Source organism: Sciurus vulgaris, assembly GCF_902686455.1.
Source record: "Sciurus vulgaris genome assembly, chromosome: 7".
NCBI lineage: Eukaryota > Metazoa > Chordata > Mammalia > Rodentia > Sciuridae > Sciurus > Sciurus vulgaris.
The window spans coordinates 116,631,155-116,638,743 of record NC_136467.1 but is presented as its reverse complement, the minus strand read 5'-3'; the positions used below and the strand labels follow the sequence as shown (position 1 = coordinate 116,638,743).

The window sequence follows — 7,589 nt, the reverse complement described above, 5'->3', positions numbered from 1 at the left end:
ATCTGGAAGATTTATTCCTCTTGGGTTGTGGGGTGAGGTTTCATGTTCTCAAAGAACTCATGAGCCTGGGACGGGGGACCTCCCTGCTTCCTTCCTCTGTGCACCTCTCCACAGAGCGTCACATAACCTGGCGGCACAGAGAGTGTGCCAGCAATGGAGGGCACAGCCTTGCGTAACATCCCAGCACGTTGCCAGGTTCTGCTTGTTGGAGTCGAGTCAGTAGGTCCCCCGTGCCCTCAGAGGAGGTGACACAGAGGGGATGAGTGTTAGGAGGCAGGAATGATTGGGCGCTGTGTCAGGAACACTTGGTCCCCCCAAGACCTGGTCACAGCGCATGTCCTCCTCCAGGCCCCCACCCTAGAGAAGCAACTGCATTTCCCAGTGTCTCCCAGAGTGGGGAGCTAGAGCTCAGAGGCATTCAAACAGCCTGTTTTTATAACAGTTCACTGTGTTTAGCCTGGTCAGGTGTTTTTCCCATGGCAGCCCCAACACCCCACCAATACCCAGTCTACCAATGGCTAAGGATGTTCCCACTAATTAAGCATGAGATTAACTGGAAGGGAGACCAGATAAGATGGCCATCAGATCAAGACCAAGCTGTAAGACTTTCTGGGCTTTTAACCTGTGGCTTGCTGCAGAGATGCCCTGTGCTCCATCTCTGTCCTGGCTCTTTGGGCATAAGGCAGTCAGTCTCTCCTTCTTGGTCACTGGCTGGTCTCCCTTGCCTGTTATTGTAGCTGGTGAGTCTATATTAAGTATCTTCTTTGGCAACCTGCCCAATGAGAGGACCCTGGCTTCCAGCCATAACACCTTGTAGATATTTATTAAATGCCACTATGTTGCTCTGCATTGAGAGATGCAGCCCCTGTGCCTGTCCACCTGGGGAATTGAACCCAGGGGTGCTTAATTACTGAGCCACATCCCCAGCCCTTTTTTGTATTTTATTTAGAGATGGGGTCTTATTGAGTTGCTTAGGGCCTCGCTAAGTTGCTGAGGCTGGTGTTGAACTCACAATCCTCCTGCCTCAGCCTCGGAGCAGGTGGGATTGCAGGCAGGCACCAGCACTGCACGATGCAGTATGGTAACTACTTGTTGTCTGACCACTGAGCACTTGAAATGCAGCTAGTCTGAAATGAGAAGAGCTGAAACTGGAAAAGACCAGTGGATCCCAAAGCATGTTTTTAAAAAAGTAAAAATAATGCATTAAAAATGTTTATATTATGTGTTAAAAATGATAATATTGGGGGTATACTGAATTTGGCGACATGCACCATTGAAATGAATTTCACTCCTTTTCATTTTTAATGCATCTACTAAAGAATTTAGAATGACATGTGGCTCACATTTGCGGCTCCTATGATATTTCTGTTGGGCAGCGATGGAGCAGAGGCAGAGACTACCAGAGACTCCCACTCCTTGAGGACTGGCATGGGCCTGGGCCTGTGATCCACAGTGTCCACACACTCTGCACGGAACACAGTCATTTCGTTTAGTCTCCATGATTAATTCAAGCAGAGGCCCTTCACTGCTAAAGTACAGGCTCCCAGGGTTTAAGCAACTGACTGGGAGTTGCATCATCAGCGTCTGAGCAAGGTTGAGAGGGTGCAGTGTCCAGAGTCCATCCGGGAGAAGCCGACACCTCTGTGCAGCAATGGGTGCCATCATGAAGGAACAGTGCCAGGGGAGGCACCCAGGAGAAGGGGCCAGGTCCGCCTTGGCAGGCCGAAGACGTGCTGCAGATGGAGGAGCTGTTTAACCGAGTGAGCCCAGAGCGAAGACATCCAGGAAGCCAACCTGCAGGAGAGGGCTTTCCCAAAAGAGAACGCGGCTGGTGTGTGGCCACACATCATGAACCTGCCTGGTGCACCCAGGAACAGCTCAGGTGTGAGGGAGGAGGCAGAGGGACACAGGAGCAGCAGGTGAGTGGAAGGTGGCAGGGAGAGGCCTGCAGCCCACGCACAGGAGTTTGGACCTGACCCTGGAAGCAATAGTCTCAGCTCTGGCCTCACTTGGGAAACCTAGAAGGGCAATCTAAAAATTCCAATGCCCAGGCCTCATCCCAGAGTAATGACATCAGGAAATTGGAGAGGGAGGGATGGGGTGGTCTGCACCCCAGAGCTTGTGAATATTCCCTCCAGAGATCTAATGTGAGACCAGCTCAAGAGCCTCACCATTCTATAGGGAATTTATGAAAGGGATTTAAGAAATGGAGGCAAGGACTAGGATCTGTCTGAGAAAGGTAATCTGAGGATGGCATGGACAGGGATCATTGAAAGTGATTGCCACGGGGGGCTGGGAAGCCAGGAAGGGTTCTACTGAAATAGTCCAGACCAGGGGGCCAGGGAGCTGAATGTGGGGCTTGGGGTGAGGTAGCGCCAGAGAGGGACCACCATGCCTCTGACCACCTCCAATCGTCACCTCTTGATTGAGCATCCACATCCTTGGTCACATTCAACTACTGCTGGGTCCCTCCAACCAGGGCCACCAGAGCTGCCCCAGCCCACCAGGTTCTGTTTGGAACCACTGTGTTCCCACAGGGCCTGCCTTCCAGCTTTTCCTAATCCTCCTCATGGCTCCCAAGGACCCCCACAGCCCTCTGAGCACATCAGCAACCCTTCTCCCTCTCCCCACATCCAGCCAGTCACCAGGGCTTGCTGCCTTTACCCTCAGAGCCACTAAGAGCTGCTGTTCCTGCCATTCCCGCGGGCCTCTCCCTTCAGGCTCTGCCATTCCTTGCTTGAGTCCCTGTGGTGCTTCCCATAGCCAACACTACTGGCCGGATGTCCAAAGCCATTCACCCTGTTTCTTATTCAGACAACCCTGAAGATGTTTAGGTATCGAGTGGCAGTGTGCCCACCTCCAGGGATGAGTACATTTTGATTTGGAACAACTTTCTTAACCCTGACTGCACATGAGAATCACTGAGGAGGGTTTTAAATACCTCAGGGCCCAGGTCCCACTACTATTTGAAATTCAAACTCAATGAGTCAGGTGTAGGGTTCAGGTGTGATAGAGAGAAAGAGAAAGATCATATCTGTACAGCTGTAGATGTTGTATCTACATATATACACACACAGAGACAAGCAGAATCTCATTGGGATTTACCTTTCTGTATCTATGTGAAATCTTCCAAGGTGATTCTGCTATGTAGCCAGGTTGAGGACTGTGGCCCTAAACCAGTGGTTCTGGAATGCCTGAACCAGCAGCATCGACATCCCGGAGACCTTGTCAGAAATGAAAATTGCTGGCCCCACCCCAGGACCACTGAAGCTTTGGGGTGGTACCCAGAGAACTGTAGCTTTACAAACCTCCAGGTATTCCAACAGGCACTCGAGTTTGAGAACCACCAATCTAAACAAATTGTGGCAATGTCTTTCCCGTTTGCTAATAATAGGCTTTTAATGGGCCTGTGACCCAGTTCTGGTCAATGAAGCATGAATGAATGTCTTTCAAAAGGACTTGAAGGTTTTCTTTCCCAATGGAAGAAAGAAAATTCTTGCTCCAACATATACACTTTTTGTGGGAAAAGGAACCAGTTATCATGTGAGGCTGTGACGCTTAGAGCTACTGCAATCGTTTTTGGACCAGGAGGAGAATGTGGAAAGAAGCACTGGAAAGCTAAGCCAGACCTGATATTACACTACCAAATTAGTCAACCCTGGACCTTCCCAATCTCATATTTTATGTGAGATCATTCAATGTCACTCTTGTCTAAGCTGTTCTCACTTGCATATTGTCTTACTTGCAGCCCAAAACATCCTAACCTCTGCAACCTCCCAGCTGTTGTCCACAGTTGCAGGTTCTCCCTTTCTGCCCTTCCTACTATCAAGAACGTCCAAGGGTCTTAGATCCTACCCAAGCTAACATCTTAGCAGGATGACAGAAAAAGGACAGGATTCCCAGGTCAGAGGCAAAAGACCTTATCACTGGTAGGACAGCAAGCAGCATATTTGCCTCAGTTCCTCTAGCCTCCAAGTCCCACAGGGACAGCACTATGGGCCCGTATGGCACGTGAATACATGGTGGCTTATATTATAGGGTAGGACTCCAAGCCAAAGGCCCAAAGAAAGCAGCAAGTTCTTCTCATCTCGCAGGTGAAGGAACCGTTACGCAGATCTCACACCCCTTGCCCAACTTAGCACCTGATGACCAGCTACAGAATGCTCCATATCATGAGAGAACTTCTAATCTGGCACACTCAGGAAGAGCGTTCAGGGAAGCTGGGAGCTCGTGGTGGACTGCTCTCCAACACCCACGAGAGGCTTCCAGCCAGAGCTGCCACATGCCCACGGCTAGGGTCCCCTAAGTGCTTTCCTCAGACACCAGCAGTGTCCAGGCTGGCTCTCCAAAAAAGCTTCTGCCCAGTCCCGCAGTTCAAGGACACCAGCCAGGTGCTCCTCTTCCCTCTGTGCAGAATCCTTGTCTCCTCTTCCAGACCTTGATCTTCCACCTGGGCCCCACCTTTCATCTCATCTTTCTGAACTTCTGCTCCTGGGGAGTTTCAGCCGTGAGTCTGCATGCCCTGGGTTCTGCACCCTCCTGTCAGTCCTGGTCTACTTTGTCCGCTCACAGCCAGCACCAGGGACTGTCACTGGTCCAGGAGAGGCATGGGGACAGTGGCTCCCAGTCACCTCACGGTCACAGACAACTCCACATCCTGTCTCCAGGTTCCTTCTCTGAAAAGACAGAATAATGAGAGCTGAACCTCTCTCCCTCTCTCTCTCTCTCTCTCTCTCTCTCTCTCTCTCTCTCTCTCTCTCTCCCCACCCCTGCCAGCTGCCATGAGCTGAGCAGCTTCCCTCCACCACACTCTTCCACCATGATGTTCTGCTTCACCTCAGGTTCAGAGCAACAGAGTCAGCTGACTACGGACTGAACCTCTGATCTGTGAACTGAAGTAGTTTTTCCTCCTCTACGTTGTTCTGGTCAAGTGTCTGGATCACAGCGATGAAAAGCTGACTAAGGTACTCAGAGACCGGAAGAGCAGGGAAGCTCTCACATCACTGGAATTGACGTTATTTGACGAGTCGGCCAAGGACGAATAAGCAGCCTACAACTCGATAGTGGAAATATGTTGTGCCTCGGATGTGCAGAGGCTTACAGACCCGCCCAACACTAGAGTGCTGAGAATGAATTTCAGGTCTGCCTAGAAATCTCAGGCCTTGGGGCAGCTCAGCGGGGCCTGGGTTGAGCTGGTCCCAATGGACTACACGAATGTCACTTTCTGTACCCCCATGGGAATTAAAAGACTGGCTAGCTCCTGCAGGGTAGAGTTCCTAGAACCCAAAGGCCTCGTGTCTTGAGGGTTGCATCCTACAAAGGCCACCATGCTGCTGAGCACCAAAACAAAGAGATCTGTAAAAGAAAGGAGAAGAAATAAAAACGAACGGTTGAGAGAGAAATGGGCTGTGTCATCAGCTGCGAGGAAAGGTGGTGATGGCTGGAACCAGGAGGGAAAGGACGAGAAGGAACGAGGACGCAGGCAGGTCCAGGGCGCACTATGGCAGGAGCAGACGCGAGGGGCTGGAGAGGGCAGGACAGTGAGAGGGACAAGGGAGGCAGCTCCCCGACCCCAGCTGGCCTGCTCAGTGTCTCCTGTCCCCATCCTCCCAGCATCCGACTGGTGGCCCAGCACAGGTGAACCTTGGTCCAGTCCACAGCCCATCTGCCTGAGAAAACCAGCCCTGCCCAGTAGACTCTGAGGCCGTCCTGTGATCGACAGTTCTGAAAAGCCGGTCATCAAGAGAATCAAGAATTCCTGGCCCCCCTGACTCTTTGCTTGCTCTCCCGCCCCACCCCCTTTCTAGGACAATAATGAGCCAGTGGCTCTTCTGCCAGCTCCTTTTGTTCCCAGTACCACTGGCCTCCTCAGCCTTCTTGCCTCCTTCTCTCAGCAGCTCAGTGTCCTTTCCAATTTAAGCTGGAATGAGACTCCTTCTTCTTTGCCTTTGCTTCCCTGCCTCCCATGGCCTCTCCTGTCATTTATTATTTAACTCAGTCACTACATTACATATGCAAAAGCTCCATTTCTGAAGATGGCTGGTATGAAACAGATGAGGACCAGGACAAGAAGCAAACTAGTGTCTTGTCAACCCACCTTGCAGGTCCCTTGTCATTCTTCTCCCACCCTGAGCCAAGATCCCCAGCAGAGCTGGCCAGCAAGCTCAGATCTGACCAGTAAACATCCAGCCCAATTAATCACTTCTCTGGTTGGACATGATAGAAATTTTCCAGATGGCTTCCTGCAGACATCCTTCAGGTTATGTAAGAGTGGAATTTCATGCATAATTCCAGGGCTTACCTGCAAGCGGAAAGCACAGTGGTTTAGGAACCCAGACCCTGTTCATCAATGACCATCATTAACTTAACTCCTGGACCTTAACGAAGACCTTTAACCTCTCCGACTTCAATTTTCTCATGTATAAAATCTCAAAACCAGACCATAGTTCCTCAAGTTCCTTTCAGTGTAAAAATTCTAAAAATCATATTTACCCAAAGGTCCACATGATTCCATTGGAGATCCATTTCTACCATTAAAATTCTGCTCATTCCTAATCAATAGGTAATTATGGTGCACTTCCTATGCTGCTGCTCCTTCTTAGATGGGATTTTAGATTAACCTAGTGAACCCCTCACTTTATAGGTGAAGAGGCTGAGGCTCAGAGAGGAGAAGTAGCTAACCTAAGGTCACTCAACCAAGGGAGGGGCAGAGTCAAAGTAGAATTCATAACTCCTGACCTGCCATAAGACTCTTCTTTCTTTGGGTGGGACTTTGAAACATGACTACAAATATTTTGCCCCTCCTTCCATGGAAAAGTGGGTCTATGTCCCCTACCATCCTTCTGGATAGGGCCTTGATTACTTGCACCAATGGAGTATTTGGAAATAATGCTATGTAACTGCTGAGGAAAGGGCGTCTGCCGGGCTCTCAAAGACTATTTGTTTATTCTTATAATCCTGAGCCTCTAAGTCAACTGCCCTGAGAACTCTATGCTGGAGAAGCCACACGTCGTAGGTCCCCTGACAGCTGCCCCAGCTCAGTCAATCCAGCAGTCAGCCCAGCCCAGCCGCCAGACAGATGAGTGAAGAAACTCCACTGGAAGTAGCTCCTCTGACCCCCAGCATTTGAAGGCACCCCCACATCCAAGTTCTCCCCCTGTAGCCCCAGACACCATGCAGCAAAGAAGAGCTACCCCTGCACCCTTTCCTAACTCCTGAACCACAGAATCCAGGAACACAAGAAAATGATCATTGTTTTGTGCCACCAAGTTTGGGGGTGGTTTTTAACATAGCCATAGATAACTCAAACAATTAGTAACTTCTCACAGTGGCTAACAGTGAATCTTGAGTTCCCTGTCCCTGAGTGACCAAGTGACTTTCAGCACACAAGGAGAGGTGGCCCTGCCTCCTCACACCCTCATGATCCCCAGCCCACTCCAGTGCAGGCAGAGGACTTACACCCAGCTCCCCAAAGTCTCTCCTCCCACAGTCCTTTGTTTTTGCCATGAGCAGCAGGATTATCACACTGAATAGTAACAGATTTAATTGTCTTCTCCCGCTAGATGTGAGCTCTCCAGGGACTGTGACTG

At 50.4% G+C, this 7,589-nt stretch overlaps 1 long non-coding RNA gene across 1 annotated transcript in view; it reads left to right on the top strand.

Moving 5' to 3' along the window:
* The first annotated feature begins 1,870 nt into the window (after window positions 1-1,870).
* LOC306666261 overlaps window positions 1,871-7,589 on the top strand; it is a 17,449-nt gene continuing 11,730 nt past the window's right edge. The window contains exon 1 of the long non-coding RNA XR_013765256.1: window positions 1,871-1,919. This is a non-coding gene — a long non-coding RNA (uncharacterized lncRNA). The remainder of the gene's footprint in view (window positions 1,920-7,589) is intronic.